A 25,218-nucleotide genomic window follows, 5' to 3' on the forward strand; every position below is an offset into this window, starting at 1 on the left:
TATCCGATCATGCGCCTTTGCTTGCCTTCTGGAGTGACATCCAACATAAACCGCCCAATACTTTTACAATGAAAACAGGTTCAGGCTGAAGAGAGGTTACGGAGAGCATCAGTTAAATTCAAAGCAACAGTATCTGCATGACGGTTAGAAGAAATTGGTTGCTGCTGGTGGCCGCTAAGTACATTCCATGTACTCAGAAGACCTTGTATAGTTACTTGGCTTCATTTTAAAATTAGTTGTTAGCTTTACATCTTCAAAGCAAAAATAATGCTTTCCATTCCTTTGTTGTATTCCGGGAGATGTTAAATTTACATTGCAGTCTTTTAGGGACAAGAATTGTCTAATTCATTCTGCACAGCGTATGTTGCAGATGTTGTCAGCGCAGTAGAAAAATATGTTGTTTTATTTATCATATGAAGGCTAAAAGATTTGTAGCTGCTGGGCTTTGAAAATGCTAAATGACAGATACAGTGCCCAGCTCACTGAGAAGGCATGGGTATCTTTTACATATTTTAACTGTAAAAGAAAAAACAAATGAGATTAGGAAAAAGTGCATGAATGTCTGTAAGTACTTATGACATGATACAGAAACAAACAAGCTCACGACATCATAATGTAGAAACAAATGACCACATGCATATATTCAAAGAATGGACCACTAGGGCAATTAGCAGTGACATTGGGCACAATAAGTCTTCTCTGATGGGCCAATGATGGTATTTTACAGTAGTGATTGGGTATTTCATTCTGTATGGGATGTTTCTGCTTCCCATCTGTGGAGCTTCCTGCTTGGTGGAAGTGTTGGAAAGGTCTTGGGATGTGTCATGTATCCACTCTGTCCGGTCATTTCACTGTTTTGTAAATAGAGGCTATTCAAACGTGCACCAACAGATCTAGAGTAGTTAGGGCTGTTTATAAAATTTCACTTGACCATCCCATTGCATGTATTCTTATTGAAAGTCTGGTTCTTGAAGTGATGAATTAATATCCCTACCTACCAGCCAGATGACCAGGACGAGTAAGAACGCTCACAGTCTAAAGGTTTTGGCACTCAATGAACTTTGACGATCGGTGGATGAGGGTTAAAAGGATTTCTGCCCAGACACTGAAATTAAATGTAGCCTAAAAGCCAAAGTTTCATGCTTGATCCCCATGTTTTTTCCAGTTGCCTTCAGTGCTCCAGCTGTATGGAAATTATGTGCCATGCAGAAACGCGTCAGTCCGGGACACTGGAACTGACACCGTGTTTGTCACTGAGCTTCGAGGGGGACCTGCTGCTTATTTAAGCTGTTTTGTCTGAAGGGGAAATGTTTTTATTTCTTTGTAGTTCTTAGAAAGAAGCCAAAGTTAGAAACATTTGCACTGGGGGACAAGAAGACAAGAAAGAGTTGGGGGTGTCAATCAGCGAGAGCTAAATGAAGAGAACAATGAAGAGATGAAATCTCTACCACCAGCAGAACAGCCCTCACCCTGGAATCCCTAACGCCTTCCAAATCTGGCTTTTTAAGGGAAAACGCTTTGACAGAATAAAACGTTTGACATATTTCTTATATAAACTAAAGGAATGTATCTGAACTTCATATAAACTGAGGGACAGTCTCCCAGCGTTAAACCCTTTAGGGGGTAACATCTCACAACTAAAACCTCATATCTCATGTCAGCACCAAGAGATATTCATTTAAAAAAAAAAAAAAGGAAATGATTTGCAAACTCAAAGTGACTTTATTAATGGAAAGTATTATTAATTAAATGTTGGCCTGGTTTCCGCAATAAATTATTTTGATTTGTTTTCAGTTCTTTCACTGTATTTTTGGCCCTTTAACCCTTTCAGTTTCAGATGGGCTGGAAAACATAATGGTGCAGGGGTGACATTTCAGGGGGGTTGAAATTGGTTTACTGTTTCCATACCATGCATAGATATTTACCGTACAGTCTTGAAGGTCTCAAATGTTAAAAAAGAAGCGTATTGTGGAAATATTTACACGGCTATAATATTTTTTTAAAACATCAAAGAAGTAATTAAAAAAAAAGTGATATGTAGATGTAGCTGCAACCATATTTGTTTTCTAGCATAGCACACACGATTGCGATTGTGTAGCTGCCCCACTGCCCCCCCTTTGCGAGCAATGAGGATCACATGACTGTTGGGGAGATCCTATGAACCCAGGAGATGTTAAATCAATGGAAATCCCATGGGGCCACCTCGTGATCCTCTGCAGCGAAGTACCAGAAGGTGGCCCTGTCTGGGTCTGGCCGCACCCCTGCTGGGCCAGTCGTGCCCCGCTAGGCACACACCCCAATATGGTTGTCCCTATGTAAACACTTGAAATTTTGAGGAGTATGGCCATGTTATTTGTAGGATGTTGGTAATCAACATAATCCGATCACTAGAGGCTACTACAACCTCAAACGATGCCAATTCAAACCCGTCCCTGCCTGAAAACTTTATGATATTTTTGCCACATCTGTGGTTTCTAAAAGCCGGTGGGTTAATCTCTGGATGATATTCTTCACTTTGTTGCGTCATCTTTCAAATCTCTTGTTACACTATAACTCATCCAAATCATCATTGCGGTTATAAACTTAAAGGGGTTCTTATGCCTTTTTGGTTTACTTCAGCACAAAGCAAATATGATTTCAGTGAAATCCAAGCAGCAATAAAGACAAACGCTCTCTGCATCTGCATGATTTAACCTCCCCATTAGTTCTGTACATTACTTTCTCTGGAAGCATTTGATTATTTTTCAGAGATCAAAACTACCGGTAGCCGTCGACGCAACTTATATTCTGCATGTGCTGCATGTGTTCCTCATTTCCTCTATGGGAAAAGGTATATCAGATATTGTCTTACACTGTAAGGGTTAAACAGAAGTGGAGAAACAGCAATGTGATCCTGGTTGCTTAATCTTGATGGTCTGAAAATAGTAAGAAAAGCACATTACTTAAAAGAAGATATCAGAAGAAGGAACCTATATATAACAAAAAAAATACCAGTATTATTACCAATTTCTGTTAGTTCACATCTAGGGCACGTTATTGCTAAACGAGACGTACTTTGTTGTGAATCTTTTCCGCCGGAGAAAAATATGATATGAATCACGATAGTGATCTTGTTTTTCTTTGTCAAAAATGTATGCGAAAATACACAGCCTAAGTGATAAGATGGCAAGGACTGTAAACTTCACCTCTTTCATTGCCCGAAGGAACAAATATAAGACTGTAATGTTTAAAAAGCTGAGGAATGAAAGGCTGTGGATTGCAAGATTCGGATATTCACTTGACTAACGGGACAAGAAGCCAGAATTTGGGTCCAGATGAATGGAAACAGTGAGTCAGTGTGAGAGACCCGAAGGGTTAAGTGGTGTTTATTTGAATTGGGCACCTCTTTTTGCCACACACATAGGAGACAGAAGTGTCTGTGCGGAAACCAAAAACACGCAGTGCTAAGAGTACTGCAAACCTGGGTCTGTCAGCCAGATCTCATCGGCACTACTTGGGCCTGCCGGTTCTGAACAGGGACCAAGTCACATGACACTGGCGCCAACAGCTAAGGTAAAAGAGTTCTGTAAGAAGCGAGATTTAGAACCCAGAGCTCAATGCTCTGAAAAGACCTCATTGTACAAAGGCTAACGCAAGCCCGTCCCTTTCCTCCCCAGTTGAAAGCAATACAAAATAAAAAGGGCCAAATCTGCTTTTCTCCTCATATATAAGTTACAAAATCCTGGTGGCAATTTACCAGGGCCTGACGTAAAATTTAATCACAGAACTCATGCGTTCCAAGAAATGTCTGACTGCTGATTGTACAAGTTTTGGAAGTGACAGGCCAAATGCAGAACGGGGAATTGAGAAACAAATTTAAGAAGTTTTAAAGGAAACTCGCTTTGTTGAGCGGTACATTCTAAGCATTATAGGAAGAAATGTTCTGCATCCATGACACGTGTCATATGGAACAACCTGAGCATGTGCTTTCTTCGGTACTGAGAGAGCTGAGGTATGACATCATAATGTGGCCCCCAAATGCAGATTTTTGCTGTTCTCTTAACACAGCTTCCTGCTCCCTTCCCAGTAAGGTATAGTGGGCTATATCTTCTTCCTGGGGTAGTTGGAGGAAATGATGGTAAGTTATTAATTATGATGCTGAATTATGGGTAAACAGACCTTATAAGTAGTGCATCATATAACACGTTGACACTTTCACAAGAGGTAAGAAGGGTCCTGCTCAAACAAGCTTGCAATCTAGAAGTCTCTCAAAATGTTTCAATATAGGGTCCTCCAGAATTTGGCTAAACAGTTGGTTGAAGCATCCCATCTAAGATTGGCAGGGTGAAAGGGAATGGTGTGTGCCCACCCAATGGGTGGATGAGCCATTTCATACCTGGAACTTTAAGGGCTTGACTTTGAATGTCAGGGTTTTGTCCCAATCTCAGGGTCTCAGAGTTAAGAGGCAGATTCTTAGGGTCACACAGTCTGGCGCCTGCTCCTTCCTATTCAACACTGCTAAGAAAGAGATGCGTTTCTGCATATCCCTTTCTCTGCAAATCAGTCAATATTGGGGCTTTTTAGGGAACTTCCACAAAAGAGCGAAGTTACGGGGACAGCCTCTCTCTCTTGTTCCTCCTACCAATGGAACGGTGTGCCTGGAAGCTCTGCCATTTTGCAGAAGTGCTTTGTCAAGACTGAACACACAGGGACAAGCAGAAGACGGCAGATAAGGTAGAGAGACATTAAGAGAGAGCGTGAGAAAATACTGGATTGTGTATCCCTGAAAGCAATGCTGTTAACTTAATGAACAGCAGATAATGATAACCTGTTTATGGGTAAGATATGGTGCTATTACATAATGTGACTTACATTACATTAAAATCCTATGAATGAACCTGCTGGCTTCACCAGTAGTATCCACATTGATAACATTAAAGCCTGCATTACAGTCTTGGGCATGGACCTCAGGAAGGGCGTTATTATTTATTATCATTTATTGTTTTATATATAGCGCCATCTTATTCTCCAGCGCTGTACAATGGGCATTGAACTGTTTCTTATAGAAATAATATAAAATTAATCACTAACTAAAGTTGACAGTTCCTCTATCAGCATCTCTAATGTCAACCCTCATAGTAGGGCTAAAAACTAACTAGAGGGGAGCTGGTTTTAGGCTCTTTTCACACGAAATAGTCACACTTAAAATGATGAGCTCAGATGCTGCATCTTTGCTATACTGAAATGCTTTTAAAACCTGGAGCAACTCCTGAAACATGGCAAAATATATGCATTTTTATTTGGAAATGTGGGAGAATTCTTTTAATATTTCCTATAAACTAGAAAGAAAAGTTATTCTATATGTTCTATATATTCTATTTACATTTGGCTTACTTTACCTACAAGCCTTTATGACGAATGTGCTCTGCAGTTGTGAAGCTAGAATTTATCTTTTCATTATATCCTCACCTTCCAACTGAAAAGTAGCTTTAGTTTAGTTAATTATTCAGCTTTAGTTTGATGAATTATTCGGTCCGTTTAACACAGTTTTTGCAGTTAAGTGTTTATACTCTTTGCCTTTATGCTTATTTTATCCCTGTTATTAATAAACATGATGCTTGAATACTACTATGAATATGAAATGTCCAGTCAGAGGAAGGTACCAGGAAGTTTTTTTTTATAGTAGTTGTTGAACGCTTTGTGGTTTTAACTATGAAGATCATGATATTTTTGGGTTTTTTTTTTTTAAAGCGAGGCCTGAGGTCTCACCAACAATGAAGATTTTCAGAATTTCCATACTTGAACAAAGGTGGCTCAGTCAGTGTTCCAGCCATGCAGAAAGATTTAACCGAAAGAGACACCTGTGCTCATATGAATTGATCCTAAAAACCTTATGGGACCTGAGGGGTGACTTCAAGATACTAGGGTCTACAAAGCATCAATTGTTTTGCAGGGAGTAACCAGAATTAAAAGGCAATTATACCGGGGTGGGGGGGGGGTTAGGAGGAGGAATAAGTGGGACTTAACTACTTCTAAATAACCCTGAGAGCTCTTATACATATATGTTATTTCAGTCTACTGATGCATATACATGTGTAAAACAATGCTGTGGGGAGCAGCCATCTTGTTTTTCAGGCAGAACAATATTATGACGCACAGGGGTCAATTAGGTGAATACTTCTGATACGTGAACGTTATCCATTGTAACCATTGTATGTTGTGGGGTGTGTTGCCATTTCAGACACCAAGACTTAGACAGATTAAGCTCTTCTATATTAGCGAGGTAGCTAAATCTATACCCCCCAAGGCCCCAACATGTCAGGTGTCCAAGTCAGGACCTGTGTTGTGGATGTGGTAGAGAAATGAACGTGGTTCAGTCCCAGAAGTGGCCTGGTCAGGGCAAGACCACACACCCACCATAGCAAAAGAGCCATTCCTGAGCTTCAATTTGCCACAAAGCGGGAGCTGTGGTGGAGGTCTGTGCTGTAACAGCTCGGACTCAGACCTTTACAGCTTTTTGGTCCAGCAAGAAAGATCAGAGGGTATCTCCAGCGGGACCCACTATTCCTGCTGCCTGCAAAAACCAGACAGTGGCCCAGCTACGTGGGGCAAAAGGACAGGGCCCAAAACCTTGGAGGAGGGGTATAGCTAAAAGTTGGACAATACCTGGCTATTAGTGTCCTTCTTTTCTAAAATCTCAGAACATTTTCTGGGTGTATCGCCAGATTCTACAGCCTTAAAGGTTGTAATTATGTTTATAGAAATAACAGGAAAATGTGTTTAGAAATTAACTTCTTAATTCTTCTTAATGCCCTATCCACTCGTCAAGCTCCATAGCCACATTTAGGACAGACTTCCTTTTTACCAGGGATACATACAATTGGATCCTTGTCTCTGACAGTGGGGATCCAATAGATTGTTATGGACACTATTGGTGCCTATACTGACGGAGAGAGAATTAAGTTTTATGTCACTTTAAGATGCAATAAGATGCAATGATGTCAGAGACTGTTAAAAGTCCACTGTGATGTAATTAGGTGACTGGTTGCATACTGATACTTTATAATTCTATGCATCTTCTCATCATATTGATACAGTACCGTATTGATACCGCACTCCCAGAATAGAACTGTCTTTTGCTGGCAGGACCCCCATGTTGTTTGCCACATCTCTGCAGTTCCCAGGGTGAGAAGGAGAGGATTAATTGTGTATTGTCTCCCCTCTGATTGTGTAATCTTGTGTGTGCAAAGGGTGTGGAGGGGGGTTATGGGCATGGAACAAAGGAATCGCTGGGACAGTTTCGGTAACTCTCAGTGCTGCCTGGGAGATGCTCTGCCTTTCAGCTTATACCAAGGAAAACATTTTGGCTCATGAAGCGTTAGCAGTGTGAGGCTGGAGGCTGAGCCACAGAGACCCTGAGAACATCCGTCCAAACACAATATGACCAACTAATTCTGAATGAAAAGCTACTTTGCTGTAAAATTTATTCACCCTTTGATTGCCAAAGGTCCTTGCCATGAATCGCGGATTAATGTATTGCATGAAGCCTTTGGCAAATGAAACCTTAAATCCTCCCTTGGCACATCACACAGACCTTCAAACATGATGCTTTATTTTGGGCCAACTTGCACACGATCCAGGCTCTAGTTAAGTCAATCAAAGCCATCATTGGAATCGCTATAGAACAAAAGAAGTGTTTTTCTTTTTTTGAAGTGAATCATGAAAATATTTAATTTATATTTTTAGTTTTTACTATATTTAGTCAATAAAGTATTCCTTATTCGACAGACTTTGAAGGCTGATTACTGAGACAGCAGAATCTCTCTGATGGGATGTCAGGTTGACTGGCAGAGTTAAAGTAACCAATAAAAGGCAGATCGGGTTTATTCACTACATTGTGAGTGCAAAAAAAGGGGCAACGCTTCATAGTCTAGGCCCCCAACAGGTGTCCAATATAACCAGTGACCAAACTATTCCAATCCCACAGATCTTCTAGATTGCAAGATCGTTTGAGTAGGGCCCTCTTTACCTCGTTTCTGTAGGTCGAACTGTTATTTACTTATTATATCATGTTTACCCATTATATGCTAAGCCTGTAAACATATGTTAGCCCTAACCAGCCCATTAAACTGTATATAGGGTGGCACTGCTGCTGTAGTGAAGCTCTAAAACTAAATCAGAATCCTCTGAGCAAGAGCTCCATTTCATTTCACGTTTGTACGCACTTCCTCCATGCCTCTCAACATTTTGGATCATCGATGTGTTTTTACAAAGTTATCGCTTACATGCAGCGTGAACCCTGTGGGTGATATCTTAATACGATTATACAACACTTCTGATCTTCAGACATCTTAATCTTGTAAATGCAAAAGGTGTGAATGCACCAGAGGGAGTCTTTAGGTCACGCAAGGGATCCAATGGCCCACGGCTCTCCCATTGTTGCCAGCACCATGGTGCGTCACGCGTAGGTTTGCAGCACTACTAGGAAATAAAATTACATCGATTACTGTATATACATGTATAGTCTGTTTCAAAATGTAAAGGCTGGAATTGAAGGTAAGACATTTTCCTCTAGAGTTATCTTTACTTAATGTACTTGTTTGTCTTAGTCTGTCAATTCTATTTTAGCCATGTATGTATCATGCCGCGTAAATTGTTGCATACATTTAAAAAATAATAATAAATTATAATAATATTGGGAAAAGACCTCTGTAACAAAACGTTGGGGATCTCTTTCACATTACGCTCTTCTGCCATCAATGTATTGATTTTTCTATATTTAATTATGCTCTAGTAGCATTATTGTGCTCAATAAAGTTTTTTTTCTTCTGGTGAAATTATTTGTTCCTTTTTTCCCTTCTTTATTCATTTTGAGTGCACCTCTGTATTTATATATTTCACAAGCTTTTGGCAGCAAAGTGGTCTCCTCTTTGGATAAATATAAATATATTTTTATCTGAAGAAGAGACCTCTGATGACCTGACATATTTGGTCTGAAAACTGAAAATCATATTGCTTTTTCTGTGTCCTTTTCTGTACTTTTTTATTACACTGTATAGGTTTGGAGAATCTGGATCCCTTCACCTTTTGTAGGCTGGTAGAGGATTATTAGAATTATAGACCAATGCAACGGGAGGGCTGTAGGTTATTCAGCTTTGGGGCAAATTATGAACATTCTCACAATTGAAAGGCTTGATGAATATTCTACAGATGAACACAATGGACCCAAATTTACAGCAAAGAAACAATGCATACATCATACATAATGAACAAACAGTTGAGGTTGGTAATTTATATTCCATCAATCAAGTAAATAATCTAGCAGGGGGTAAAGCACCAATTGTGTCATAGACAGCTCTTGGCCCAGAATAAATAATTAGTTTAGGTCTTTTAACTGCAGCGACTGGCTGTTATATTGAATGTGTCCTAAAAGTCTCCTGGCAGCTGTGCTCCCTAACTGTATATATATATATACTTTTTAAGCATAATCTCTACAATTAAAATACATTAAAAACAATCATGTTGAATAATGACAAACTTCAATGTAACTTCTACAAAAATAAATTCAGTTCATTGCAACCGGCTATTTTTTTTGTGTGTTTTTGCATTACTGATTTAACAAATGTTGTAAAAACTGACTCAAAAGGTATATTAGTTTACGAGCCGGGCTCTCTTTATCTATCGTACAGGTTTATCTTAGTCTATCAGTTCTAGTTTCGTTCTTTTCACCATATATATTGTATGAACCACTGCGTACATTGTTGGCACTATGTAAATACAAAATAAAGATAAAATATATTGAATCCTTTTCTAAAGGATTTATATATATATATATATATATATATATATATATATAATGATAAAATATGGTGAATTCCATGTGTTTATATTAAATGTAATAAAAGAATCAGTACAAAAAAACATATTAAATACAATGATAGGAAAGACACATTACAGCCAGTAGTTGTTAACGTGTAAATATGTTCATTTGGGACACTTTTATTTGATAATTGTGATTACTTTATTACCGGTAAATAAACCCATCAATATTCAAACAGCAGCCAAACTGATGTTATTACAAGGTTAGCGCTAGGTATATAAAATACACATCCTATAATACAATATTCCTATAAAATAAACACACTGACCCAGTTTCATCATAATGAATTAAAAGAGTTCCAGAACAGGAAGCAATAATTAGCCCTGATGGATATTTCTGAATTTGTCCCCAGATTTTAAAAGGGGTAAGTGCAAATCCACGAAAGAACAATAGAGCTTTTTATGGATTTGCAACACATCCAGCTGGCAAAATGGGACAATAATATTGCCTAATAACTGATTGCACAATTCCTAGTAGCAATTGTTTTTCTTAAATTACACACACATATATATATATATATATATATATATACAATAATAGAGGTGTCACTGGAGATTTGAACACTTTCTTTGGTTTGACCAGAAATCGCCAGATTTATCAGAAATGTCTTATTTTGTTAAGTGCGTGGTCCCAATCTTTTGCTAAAATACAAGAATTAAAGTGAATAAATGTTGTGTAGGAGAAGGGGGAGTCTTCCTTTTAATAAACCACATCTGGGGTAAGACAGTGTCCTGCTCTAATTCAACCATAGTTTGTTTCTAACCGCTGCTATAAATCATGTCCTAATTACAAAATAATAAATGTTGGGTCTATTAACCATTTAAGAACCTCTCAGACATAGGGTGACCATGTCTGGCTTTAAACTGGACAGTCTGGTATTGGTCTGTCCATCCAGAAGGAAAGCAGTGTGTAGACTGGATTGTCCAGTATTTTGGGAAAAGTAATGAGATCTGCACTGATTCTGGTAACACCAAGCCTTTGGTAGGAAGAATTCATTATTGGAGTCCATCTGGCAACATTATAGAGATTGTGAGTAGCCTATTTCACACAGAAAAAATAACCATGCACTGGCCACTCCACCATACACCAGAGATCTGCACTCCAGACAATCACAAAAAGCCTCCCGAGCATAATGGGAGTAGCCATCCACAAGATACTATGCCTTAGCTGCCTGCCACTGACCCAATTTCTTGTGACTACTTTATGAAAACTAATAATAGTGCAAAAGAAGAAAAAAATTGTTTTTTAAACGTTTTTCAAGTTTATAGCCATGTTTACCAACCAAATGTCTAAAGAAGCAGAATGTTCCTGCTGTTCTGATCCACTTTTAGCACCCTGGTTGCAGCATTGCTTTATATATTCATTGCCCTTGGTGTTCCAGAAAAAGGACATTTTTTGGTAGACAATGACGTAGCTGCCACTGCAGTGAGGCAAAAGGTGACATCATGAAACCATAGCTGCTGCGCAATGGCCGATTAACTCTTTCCTGCAGGAGGAATATAATACATTCACGTACCGGGGCAAGAGGTTTCAACAAACTAAAGAAATAAAGAGACGCACAAGGAGAAAGAGAGCGCACATAGCATAGTAATTCCAATCCAAACAAACCATCCCTCTGAGTGCTGATGTGTGCCAAACCCTAGAACAGAGAGAGAGAGAGAAGGAGGGATGAAGAAAAAAAAGAGTGCTTGTTAAAGGCAGAGGAGAAGATACAGGATTGGTAAAAGGGTGGGATGGAGGATCGGATTTCACACAGGAGGGAGTTAACCGGGGAGGAGGAAGGGAATGGGGAGGGAAGGCGAAGAGTGAGGGGGGAGGGAAAAAGTCAGATCCACTTTCCATTGCTCCTTATACGCAGGATCCGCGCTGCTTGCACCTCACCTCTCCTCTAACTTCGGGAAGTTCACGTATAGTTTAGGATTTGCCGTCGCTGCGCTGCTGTAGGTTGGAATGCCTGAAAATATATCACTGGGATTTCTGTCCATACTGGAGCCTTGGATGACTTAAAAGAAGATTCTGCATCACCCGACAGAAAGAAAGAGAGAACTCCAGCCCGACCCTTGCTCATTCACCCTGGATGGGGGGATCTGGCTGTTGCCCCTCTTTTGGACCTCACTCATTTGTTGTAAGTGGGCCCTGATGTAGGATTACTCCGCGGCACTTGGATCCGTGTACCCATCTCGAAGGTGCTGAGATTTGGGATGCGTTCTTCGCGTTGACTGGAGCAGGACTCGGGATCTGTCTCTAGAGAGCTGCTTGTGCTTCGCTGTTTATCCTTGCCAGGCACACGCCTGCTGTAGGACAAGGGATCCTCTTACACCAGACTCCAGGTAATGCCAGCAACTTCACAACTTCCTTCGGGCCATTCAGGAATAATTAAATTAACTTTTTCTGCAGAAAACATGAAACTTTTGCCCACGATCTGTCCATTCGCGTTAGTGTTCCGCGTCATTCCTTTGATACAAGATGTTGATAGAATAGTTTTGATACATTTTGTTGATAATATAAACATAATATTTGCATTTGCGGTTCCTTTGTGTGTAAGGCCAAAAATGATCACCCCGGTATTCTTGGGCTGGTGGTTGGACTGGGGGTATGGTTTGATGCCCACCATACATTTGGGTGGAGTGGGCTTACTGGCTGCCCCCTGCAGTAGGTTTGGATATAAATAGGTCATAGATGTTTCTGGTGCTCTGGCTTGTTCAGTATGTATCAAAGAAGTATACAATATACATATAGAATTCATGTTTGCATATGCTAAGGGACTGCACTAATTTAGCCTCAAGCCCATGAACTGTAAAAGTTGTGATTTGCTTCAAAGCTGGTGCTGTAGACAGTGGGCTTATCTTGTAATTGTCTTCATTGGAATAGTAAACACATTTTATTGTCTATATACAATAAATGCAAATTATTATTTATAAAAGATGGAAGCTAAGATCTGAGTGTAAAGACTGAAGTGTATTCATTTTAGAAAGACCTCTCAAAAACAGAGCTTTTAATCAAAGTGTAGGTCTCTGGAGTCATCAGTGTTTATGAAACCGGTACTGAGCTTTCCTCAAGGTTCTGTGGGTTCTGCTCCCTGAAAGACCACCTCTGATAATTAAGATGTCAGGGTTTTTTAAACAATGTAAGCCCAAGAAACATTTAGAAACCATGCCCTCCTAATATTGAGATCTTTTTTTGAGTGTCCCTTATTCAGGTTTAGTCAACCTCGACCTTAAGGTTTTGTTGGACTACAAATCAAGTCAAGTCATGCTTGACCTCCAGTTGCCTGGCAGAACATAATTGGAGTTGAGGTACCAGAACATCTACTCTCCTAGAGGTTTCCCTGGAGTTTGAATTGTCAACTGCTATCCAGTTTCTCATAGGGTTCCCTTTGATCCCAACATTTTGTTTGAATGTTCTCCTTATAGGCATATTGTAATCTGTGGGATGTCTGCCTGGCAGGACAACTGTTTTTGTGTGTGTCTTTTGTGCAGGTTTGGAGTGGAGAAGGGGGGGGGGCTGCTCTTGTTTTGCTGGCCATCAAAGTTTATTTAATGATTAGAATTTGGAATGCCATTGCAAATATTACTTGGGGTTAATCTGGAGATAAAGCAGTTTAACCTAGTGACAGATTTACGCAGTCTAGGGGTGAGTAAATCACTGGAGCCTGCTAGGAATTTAACATCCATGTGCAATGTAAACTCACTTTCTTGGGCAGAGGCCTATAGTATGTCTCAGTACAACCAGTTTTGCTTTTCAGGTTTCTCGCTGCTAAAGCAAAAAAAAAAAAATCCCTACAAATTAGCTGCTGTATTGTCTGCACTTTCCCTCTGTGTTTAAAGGGTTACTGACTTCTTAAAGCCAGTAGGATGTTAAGGAATGAGAATTTAGTTGCTGAATATCTGTATATTTAGTCTGAGTCTGAGAATGCTGTAACTGATGTCATAACTATTCACCCTACGAGTAGGGTGATATTAACATATGTCAGAATTAATCTGGGTATGATTGTAGCCTGTGGGTTTTTTTTTCCTCCTTTGCGTGTTCTTTTTTCCATATTTTCTTCTGGGAGAGGTTACTGTCCGGTGCACCAGTTAGCCATGGCTACTAGATTTCTAGATCTGGCTACTAAATGTCTGTCATTTTATGTTTATATCTATCTGTGAACTTCCTTGCTGGCTTTCAGATTTTTTGGTCTGGCTTTTAACTTCTACACAAATTTGTCCAGCCCTGACTTAACCTAGCGGGTACCAGGGTATTTCTCCGCCGCAGATTTTTTTTTTTTTTGTGCCAGTTATAACTATTTTAAAACCCTTTTAAGCGCAATTTCTTTTGTATTTGAGATGTTTCTATAAAAAGTCCATTGTGTAGATGTTGTTGAATTCCCTTTTGTGCCATCTGCGCTGGCATTTTGGGTGATTTGGGTTCTCAACTTTTTATAGCGAAGTATACGTAACGTAGCTGCTTTCAGCTCCCATTGTAAATTGTAATGGGGGGTTGAAAAAGCTTCTTGATGCTTAAGTACCGATTGAGAAGAGGAAAGTTTCTCCCTCCTCCATGGAATGCCAATTAAAATGCAGATTAGGGCTATTCTATGATCTCTGCAAAGCTTTAGAAATGAAGTCTATAGCAGGGTGTTGAGGGAAAAGGCTGTATCTTCTTGGAAAGAAAATGAGAAATTCTATATGGGATTTGCAAGCACAATTAAAAACTGTGAAGCTGCGATTCCTTCCAGGGATTTAACCGGTTCAGGGGAGCAGGGGTTAAACCCTTTTCCATGGATGGCTCTCCTTGAATAGGAACAGGCTGTGCAAAAAGGTGTTGTTTTAATCAGAGATGTGCTTCTAATGGGAATTCTTGCTATAGAAAGTGACTTGTTGAAAACATAATGAGCGGCTCTTTTTGTTTTTGTTTATGTGAAGAGAGAATACTCTTGTGATAAGGGATGAAATAGATGAGATTTTGAAAGAAGAAAAAATATATGTAATTATCCACATTCTACTTTAAATTAATGTAAGGACCCACACCTTTTAACAGGAATCAGAAGACTCAGAAGGGATTCTTGTGAAGCTTAGAGATCTTGCGTGATTTTTTTATGGCAATGCAGAGGGGTTTGTGATTCTTCAGAATAGGTTAAGTAATGTGCTTTTCTGTCTATGTGCCTTATTATAGCGTGAGCTTGAGGGACTTCTTTAAATGGGAATTGTGACAGTTGATAGCTACATTGTGGACCTCACAGTTTCGTTTGATGGGTCTATTTGTACCTGGTCTACGAAAAAAAACAATGCTTGAAGAATGGTCAATGTGGATAGAATCGCACTGTTATTTATATACATGTTAATCCAATTTTTATTGGTTCTCACTTATTATAGATTCTACAAAGGAGTGTCCTCATAATCTGGTTTCCCTTTCAGCTCTGCTACTTAAGGGTGTAAAGGCAGTGAAAACATTGCTTAGCAGTCTATTAAGAAAGAAAACATATATTGGCTGGTTTATAATAGAATATGACGTATCGGTGCATAATGGTTATGCACTGGACGCATATGCGGTGCTCACTCCCAGATACTCCGAAGGCTAATGAAATGCATTCGTTTTACACATGATCTACAAAGCTTCAGAAAGAGACCTGGGCCTAACTTGTGTGTTCTGCAGATATCTACATATATGTAGCCCACTTCTGTATTTCCTTTAAGCTTAGTAGGTTTGTTGATCCACTGTGCATTCCCTCTAAAGAGACCACTGAGGTTCCAAAAGTTTATGTAACTTTCCAACTTTTTCCTAATAAAAGGTATCAACTTCTACTAAAGACTCCATTTTTGTCTTGGTCTAATAAGACAATGTCATTTGACCTACAGTAGAATCATGTTAGATACTGTTTTAGTAATGTAAAACACTGGAACGGAACATCGGGGATTTGATAAATCAACATTTAGTTACTAATAGCAATTTATTTAGAATCCAAATACAAAGATTGTGGAAATAAGACCATGGGGTACATAATACAGAGGTCCACACACAGTACTAGCTCCTCGATCTAGTGGTTGCTTTCTGGTTTCTAAACCAATAATTTTTTAAGCGACATGTATCGTCATTTACTAACCTGTGATCCATCAGAATCACCTTAAGGGCAGATGAATCCTTTAGGCTTGGAGTGTGAATTGTTTGTATAAGTGATTGCTTTGGTTATGAGTTGGGTGACCATTACTATGTCTCTTGTCAAATGATGTGTCTCTCTATGTGAAACCCCTTTGTCTAAAATCCTAAACAGAACTGAGAATTTTCAAACTCTCCCAATGATACCCCTCCCCCAACTTCTTTTGTGTTTGTAGAATTGAGATCACAAGTGAAAAAGAGAGCAGCCAGGATCGCCCAGGAGAGTCAGGAGGGTGATTGATGAAGCAGTGGGTGGGATGTGGTAATTAGCCCTGTTCTTTCAAGCTATTCTTGAAAAAAAAGTGAAAATAAACAGGTAATGAGGCCTAGGTGCTAAAAGTATTCCTCCTTAACATAAACTTCATTAAGTAATTAAATTAACACCCATGTGTTAAGATTCATACCTTTTTAGTAAGTGAGGGAATCCCTTCCCAATTTTACAAAGAAGAATAAATATTGTCCTATTAGAGCGAGAAAATTGAGTCCATAGTTTAGGTTGATGCCTTTTATTGAGCAAACCTAGAAACTATGTAAAGTTGCGTGAGTTGCCGTGGAAGATTGAATCTGTCTAAAGAAGAGACCTCTGATGTCCCAAAATGTTATAAATCCTTATTTTCTCCTGATTAAAGTGGACCTATTTCTGTAATATTTTCATAGAACTCTTCATTACCCTTCCGCTCAATGCCTAGATATTCATGTTTAAAAAAGAAAACAAATCTTAAAAAAACATGTTTCTTTTAAATCTGAGGGCTTTAAATAGCATCCCTAGGTGTTGTTATTTTTCTTTATATACAATGACAGGGTTTAACAAAAAGAAACAGCAGAAGTGAATCCAGACTCTTGATCAGTGGGAGTCAACCTGGAGTTCCCTGCTGTGGTCATCCGCTATGATGTTTAGCACACCGAGGGACAAATATTGTACTGTTTGAGTTTCAACCGGTCTGCTGAGGATGAGAAGCATTGCTTTCAAATGGGACGAGATTTCAGTTTTGCTGATTTTACTTTTGATTCAAGTGTTAACTTGGACCTCTGTAAAGCAGATGATGAGCAACGGTACAAGCAGAACCTTGTTGGTGTGACCTGGACCTGGACCACCCTGTAGGAGCTGCAGTGTCATTGTTGCTGTGCGGGAGATAATTGGCAATATTCCTTGTCCAATCTATTTTGCCTCATCCAAGCCAAGTCATTCTGGCAAAGTGCAGCCTCTGAGCAGCACTCATGGAAGATGGAGTGAAAACAGGGTATTTGCGATTGTGACGGTGGGGCTAATGGGAGTCTAGGAGGCCTGTGCTGGGGTGTCATTAATCACCGGCGGGTTGACAGCTTCATGCTGGAGCTCTGGTCTGTGGCAGACATTGCACTGGCATTTGGGGATGACAAGAAACAGACCCTGGTCTGACTGGGGAATGGATTCTGCTATTCGGTTGTAGACTGCAGTGGGTTTAAGGAAGCTAAGTTACAGACTCTTGCAAGGAAGTTAATTAAAAAACTATGTTCAGGAGGTATGTGCTAGCAGTGATAACGCCGGTGTCCTGTGTCAAAACACTCAATCTGTCTGTGCTCAGAATAAAAAGTTTGAGTAAAAACAAATATTAAATATGTAATATGTAGTGCACCTCTAACTGATCCCTGACGTTATTGCATTTGGACCACTTCAGCTTCCGTAAAGTCAGAATCTGCCCTAAACACCTTCCTTGAAGATTTAGTTTTTCCTATGAGATGGAAAATGCACGCGTGTTAGAGGTTCATAGTAACTGTGATTACCCCCGCTCTAGATCAGTTGCTTAAAAACCTGTTGCCATGTTTAGTATTCAATTTTATATTAGTTTTGTACCGTTTCAACAGTTTTCGTGGCAGATCTGTTGCCTATATCTCAGAGTTATTTAAGTGAACACTACTGTTCTGTTGTAAAAGCTGTAGATATTTAAAGGCCGGGATAGGTGTGTGTGTGTGTGCGTGTGTGTGTGTGTGTGTGTGTTTTAAAGCTTATATTTTAGGGCTTTTTTTTTTTCTTGGGTTCTTGGAATTTCTGGTTGTCAGAGGATTTTGGCAGGGGTGGTGAACACAGAGGAAGGTTTTGTAAAAGGCGTCCAGTAAGAACCTGCTTTCTATTTCACAGATGTAGCATAAGTAATATATTACGAAGCGCAGGTACTTAATTTGGTCGCTAGACGTAATTGATAATGTTGTTAACACAAATGAGACGTTATCTCATGTAGCATTACTAGGTATGGTGACATAAAGAAAATACGATTATTAATTAACCCCTTAAGGACAATGGGCGGCCCTTAAACCCATTGAAAACAATGAATTTTGAGCCTGTACATGTTTGGGCTTTGTCCTTAAGGGGTTAATAGTTTAATGTGTTGTCATAATACAAAGGCAGGGTCCCATCACACAATAAGATGCAATAAGGTAACAACTCTACTTAATAAGAGTTTTCTTTCCAACGGTCTATGAGGTGCGAGAAGTAATATCTCCTATATCCTAATATCATACTTTTGCCCAAGTAAGTAGTCATTAGGACTCCTTGCAGAATTGAAGGCTCGTTCCTGAAAACAACGCTACTCCTTGTGCTTGAATTTTTCTTTTATTCCCACGAGAGGACTGTGGAAAACTTTTGATGGCAGCTCAGTCATTTCACCTTCCACGCGCTATAATTTATTATTTCTGTTAGGATATGTGTATGACACTGTGTAGCTTAGCGGAAAATAGATTGCAGCACGAAGTTTAAACACTGGCTGAACCCTGAGATTTATATTGCATGTCTTCTCAGTTTTGTTCTCCTCTTCTACAGGTTAACCATTCCAGGGGTTGATGAATAATTACAGATTAGTGTTTATTGGTCGTAGAAAAAAAACTTGGTTTTTACACAAATTATATATCATATCAGAAATTATATATTATAATATCACATAGTGTTACGGCAATACATATGTATGTGTGTATATATTACAAGTGTTTTGTATATGTGTTTTTTTTCCTGAAATTATGTTAACCTAGCCTTAAAAAAAATCTAGTGTTTATATTACGTTAAGGTTAAAAAGTGCTGCAAGTTAAGAACTTTATGGTGGGAGAAAATATTTCCTATAAAGGACAAAGTTTCATTTATAGATTGCAATGTATCTTATTTCATGTTATTATATTATATGTACATACTCATGGTACCCTCCTCTTGCTCCTGCAAGGTATACCATGAATTCCAGGAGGGAGCTAGGGGCATTGCGAGTGCGAGCATGTCAACTGGTACGGTTTATAGAGATGTTAGTTATTGATTTATTACCTGACTGGTTAATTCACCAAACGAATGGAGGACGGAATCATATTAGATTTAGAAGAGGAGAAGTAAAGACAAACCCGCCTTTTCAACAGCTTTTCATCCTCATTTGGTTTTGTAATGATGTTAGATGCGATATTGGAAGATACTAAGGGTTCCTGATACGTGAAGGTGATGGGACACTCAGAGTATGTTAAAATACCAGTAGCCACCGACAGCTGTTCTCTTAATGTTTCTGGGCCTTGGTCCTTTAGCGTCTTGTTCAACATTGGCAGTTCCAGCTGTTGGTGTAAAACAGAAAATCAGCAGAAGACGTTTCCTAGAGGTTTATTGTTTATTATATATAATATAGCACTATCAACAAGTAGTGAATTGCATAATATTGTACTTCAGGAAAAAGTCTCTGCTCAAAGGAGCTTACAATCTATTCATATGAGATGTCTATGTCTTCTACTACTGTCTTTTATTAGAAGACCCTTTTATATATTTGCATATTTGGATTTCCAGATATGATTCCAACCTGCTTGGTATTTCATTTGCATACTAAAAAAAGTATCGAGTATTTGAAGCTTTAATTAATTTTTTAGCAAAAGTGGTACATTTTGATCTTTTCTTTATTTGCCATTATCTGGGAATTTTGAATTAAAAATAAGATGTTTACCAATACTGCAGAGAGGTACCATGTGCTTCCTATTACACAGTTAATACAGTTTGGCACTCGAAACATATGTTTTTTTCCAACAATTCTCATTACATAGTGAAATGCATGTGCAGTGATTAAGTATTGAACAATAAACATTGGTTTCCATTTTGGAAGTCAAAAAATGGTTGGATATCTCTGAGATGCTTTTACTTTTTCTCTGCGGGGGGCCATGCTCTTGTTTCTTTCGAAAACAGGTTCGGTTGGTAATTGTCACACATACCATCGCTCCCAGCATGCTGCATGAATTACAAAAATACATTTTTAAAATATTACAGTACAGTATCATAGATTGAAATTAGCACAAATCTGTCATTTTACCCCATTAAACATCCTTTATCTGCAGACCTGGATACCTGCGATGATTTGGGTGCTCAAGCACCGCATTAAGCCGATTCTGTATTGTAATGCTGATGAAGTCTGTTCCACCATAGACTTTCATTAGTCAGTGTGTCTGTCTGGGTGACTAAGACTAAGCCATTCTCTTGTTTACTGCAGGTATAGGATAAGTATAAAATCTTTTATTCACTGCTTGGCAGCCAGCTCCAGATATGACTTCCAGATGGACCCGACCTGAAACAACAAAATTGCATTTATTCCAAAAAATATCTACCCCAGCTGTCTGAACACTGAGTTAGTGTCCTATAGGATCCTAATGTATATAACTCTCACCCAGCTACAAACCTGTGACATATATCTAGATCGGAACAGGGAGATACTACTATTGGAGACTATTTGTATGGAACTTAGAAGGTGTATGTATTGTGTTTTTTTTAAGCAAGGCTTGTGTTGGAGTCCCAAAGGACAACTTAACCTCTCTGTTGTGTCTAAAGAGTCCAAGAAGCACTCGGTTAACACACTATGTGCTGGTAACACTATACAGTATCTCAACGAGCTATTAAATGAAGCGTCCTGATTAAATTAAGAAAACATGAATAGTTTGTGCGAAATTCCTTTTTTTTTGTTTTTCTTTAGCTGTGGACCATTTTCCCAATCATCTCATACTCTAAATCCACATTTCATTGGTAGATTTTGTAAGAGTTCTGTATAATATCTTTAATTAAAGATATTTTGAAGCTTGTTTAATGCCGTTTTGTTTCCGTTTTGCACATGGCAGTTGTTTCAGAGGGTGACCGTTAAACATCTAGTTTGGAATGGTAGAGACCTTGAGTGTAAAAGAACTGACAAAGTGCTGATAAAGATTCAGAAGAGATAAGTGATCCTTTAATCCTACTTAACGGAGATAATTTATTTGTATATAGATATGACAGCAGGCTGGTTATCAGTCCTTCATACTTATCTGAATGATGTATTGCTTTCTATGTGTATTACCTAAAAGTCCTTTACTGGAAGTAACCCAACAGACATCCAATTGCAGGAACACTAAGTTCATATATTGTATGGCATTAACAAAGGACCTTTTTCAACCTGAAAATCCACTAATGACCCAGAGTTTCATACTCGAGGCATATCCAACCATTAGTAACCTAAACAAGAAAGCTCTGTTCCATAAGTAATAGGTTATTAGTGCTTAATTATAAATTGATTTTATTTTAAACAGTTCAAGTAGATACATAAAATGGTTAAACATCCAGTCTGTTCTATTTTTAAATATAAGTTTTTAATTATTGGCTTCTTGGGAGTCGCTGGCTGATGAGAATTAAAGTCAAATACCAACTGGAAGCCTGCAGACGGTATGGTGTAAGTTTACCTGAATAAGACACCTAGAGCCTCCAGGCTGGTTCTTGCGACCGGGTAAAGGAATCTGGAAGCTTGGAGGGTGCGTAAGCGTTGAAACACGTTTATAAGGTGTGAACAATGAGTATTATCTTACAGAACCTGGGAATCAAGAGTTAAAAGCCAAACTTCCTGGAAATGTGGCTTTTACATTCACAGTAGAAAATTCTACATATCGTTTTGTACGGTCAACGTGTTTTTTTATCTGGGATTGTTCTCATGTGGCTGTGTGCAAATAATTTTCAGCCAGAATCCTAAATGTTCGTATATTTCCTTCGAGCAGCACCTTATTATGTCCTTTTATTATTGGGATGGGGGTGGTGAATCCCCAGTCTTTCTTAGGACTTCTACATCCATCATCCGCGCTGCCCCTTTGGGACAGATGTATTGTTTAATCTCTTTTGTGTGTTAAATGTGTCTATACCCTGTATAGCAGAGCTGTTCCAGATAAAATTTTGGGTGTCCGAGATTCACGCCACTCGTTCTAGGGATATCACTGTGCATCTGAGAGAATGATAAAGTAGGGATAAGGGCCACTCCGATGATCTAGATGGATGAATGTTTTCACTGCTGAAATTCCTTTCACTTTTTGTTTAATTTCTTTTTTTCCTGTGCGCTTGGGGTACAGCGGACCTCTTAAATCTAGGATTGGCAATTGTAAGAGTTTTTCTGTATTTTGCGTTGGTTAAAAGTATTTTGCATGCTCGGTTACGCCAAGGAATGTTATTTAAAATTTGCAGTAAATGTCTACAAAAAAAAAAAAAAAGTTTAGGTGCCTTGGCACCCTGTCTTAAATGCAGGATTTTTCTAGGCTCTCTAATGATTGTCAACTCGGTAAGCAAGTTTTAACCCTTACCATCCTATGCTAGTGTATTGTTCTGATTTTTCACATTTGGTACTCTGAGAGTTAAATGTCAAGTGTTCAAAATCCCCCCCCCCTTTCTAAGTGGATTCAGTCATTGTAACTTTGTAAGACTGGAGAACTTTGTTTAAACATTAATTTGTATCACACTGCCTATCCCAAATCTTTAGTTTCATAGTACATAGAATAAAAAAAATAAAAAGAAAACACAAGCATAAAATTCTGTTTACATATACAGCTTACAAAAGCAGTGTCTCCGGAGACAGTGAGCAAACACAGCCACCTGGGCAGTTACATTCCCAAGCTATTCTCCCTTTCACCTTTTAATAAAAGAGGCTTTTGACTATTGTAACACACAAGCCTTTGTGCCTTTTGTGGTAGTTTGCTGAAGCACGTTTGTGTGTTTGTGAAGGTGTGTGTATGCGAGGGCTAAGCGGTTGGAATGTGGGTAGTGCTTACAATCAGAACTAATTGCCTCTATTCTTCCAGTGTCGCGATGGCCCGTCCAGGCTTGAAATATAAACATGCGCTCGCTACTTATCTTGCTGACCTAGAACAAATCTCTCCAGAAGACGTGTGTAAACCACACTGGTAAGAGTAGCTTGAGGATTCGTTCTTCTATGCCTGGTCGTTGGTGGTATTACCCCTGTGAGTGCCAGTGGGTTCAGTCAACTTGACCTCATGGAAACAGAATTCGAATGCTGATAAAGATTTGGCTCGCGTAGCCTGTCCGTTCTATTCTACATGCTGTAAGACCTCAAACTTTACCTGGCCCTTGATTTTGTCTTTTGTTTGGGAATTATTCATGCTTATCCAGTACACAAAGTCCCTCTTTATAGTAACCGTTACCATTTATGCCGGAAGGCTATTCCACCTATCCACTACCATTACTTATGAACACCTTTAAGACGTCAAATAATGATTGAGACGAAGTACCACAAAGTATGTCTCTTATATGGTGGAATGTTTCTAAGGAACAACCTGCTCTTCAATTCTAGGTTGCTTGTTGGCTGTTATTTTTGTTGTTGAATGAAGTAAACAGTTTGTTGAAATGGAGAATGTGTAGTACTTTTGTACTATTTTTAGAAAAAAATGCAGCAGGTATCGCCTTTTGCCATAAGGTACAAATGAATCATACAAAAAGTGCATTTTCTGTTGCTGTGTATACTGACATGCATAAATATACTCTATTGGTCACGTGGTTCACAAGTGAAAATTGATAATATGCCCGAGGGATTATTAGCCTGCGGTGTTTTATCTAGCAGGTACTTTGGGCAAGTTGACGTATCCACCCAATGGAATGTGGAATAAACAGCGACAGATAGAACACTACAACCCTTAAAAACCTACAGGAGCTATAGATCCACTTTTCCGCAAGCAGTTAGGTGGCCATTGTTCCAAAATAAACCGAATACCGCTTTTTTTTTTTTTTTTTTTTTTTTTTTTTTTTTAGCCATTTGGCTCTGTGATGCAAATTATTTTGGTTTGGAAACCAATTTTGCCCAATTTCAGTTTTTTGTTTTCTTCTTCTTAAGGGATCTCATGGCACTCCCAAAAGGCACAGGCTAATAATTGTCGGTCTATAGTGTTAGTAAAGTTCCCCAAAAAATGATGGTTGACTCAGCTTTGTGTTGTAATAATTGTCATTTGTTTCAGACTGGTTTATATGAACCTCTTTTATTAAAGTATTTATAGTTTTGGCAGAAAATGAATTAAGTAAACTGTTTGCTTTAGGGACAGTATATGTTTCAGGCTAACATAAACCTTGTTCTGGTAGACTTGTGTTTTAAGACCAACAACGTAAAATAAAAAGAAGGCTCACACATTTCAGATCTTAAAGAAAAGAAAAAAAAAAAAAGCTCGCGCTCACGTTGGCACAAGACTTAAATATGTTTTTATAGAGGCAGCAAGTTTCAGCAGGAGATTGTGTAAAGGGAATGTTTGTGTAAGTGTTGCTTTTATGGGGGAATGTTTATTTAAGTATTGTGTTGTAAAGGTGGAAGGTTTATATATTTTTCTCTTGTTTCTGGTTAGGAATTCAGGAACCAAGACATTGATATGCTGTGGGGTAGACAGAAAAAAATGTTCACTCTCCCCATCTGTTGGTGTCTGTAGCGTTTTACATTTTGATACCTTCCTCGTATGTAACTATGAACTTGTTTATAGTTTTGAGAGGAGTGTGTTTTATAGAGAAACAGAAAATTTTACATGGCGATGTATAGCAACAGTATCCAAAAACACGGTTTAAGATTTATTTTTCCCCAGAAGAAACTGTCACCTCTGCTGACTCCAGATGACTCCTTTTAGTTATTTGGAACATGGAGGTCTTTATACCACCAAGGGTTTTGGTGGCATCTAGTTGTAGGTGTATAGTGAGCGTCCTTTGTTTTCTGTGTTCTGCTCTTTAACGTTTGAGATGACTGGTCTATGTCACTCTCATATGTGAAGGAATCTCATCTGCTCAGATTAAAACTTGTACATATTAAACTACAATGAATGCGATGATTAGGAGAAACAGAAATGTACAGAATTATCAGTATGAGCCAGTAGTGTCCTACAGTTGCTCTACTCTAGGTGGATCAGTCTGATATCTCAGATGGGTTCCCAAGACTGGGAAAAGTAAAGGGCACTACAGTTTAAGGTCTGGG

At 38.8% G+C, this 25,218-nt stretch overlaps 2 protein-coding genes across 5 annotated transcripts in view; both read left to right on the forward strand.

Annotated features, from left to right (window-relative positions):
- Window positions 1-25,218, forward strand: part of ATE1 (arginyltransferase 1) — a 139,920-nt gene that overhangs the window by 51,240 nt on the left and 63,462 nt on the right. The window lies entirely within an intron of this gene.
- The window catches only part of FGFR2 (fibroblast growth factor receptor 2), a 49,132-nt gene continuing 35,581 nt past the window's right edge, over window positions 11,668-25,218 (forward strand). The window contains exon 1 of the mRNA XM_053450251.1: window positions 11,668-12,189. The gene's annotated coding sequence lies outside the window, so the exon portion shown is untranslated. The remainder of the gene's footprint in view (window positions 12,190-25,218) is intronic.

The sequence above is a fragment of the Spea bombifrons genome, chromosome 11 (genome assembly GCF_027358695.1).
Source record: "Spea bombifrons isolate aSpeBom1 chromosome 11, aSpeBom1.2.pri, whole genome shotgun sequence".
Taxonomy (NCBI): domain Eukaryota; kingdom Metazoa; phylum Chordata; class Amphibia; order Anura; family Pelobatidae; genus Spea; species Spea bombifrons.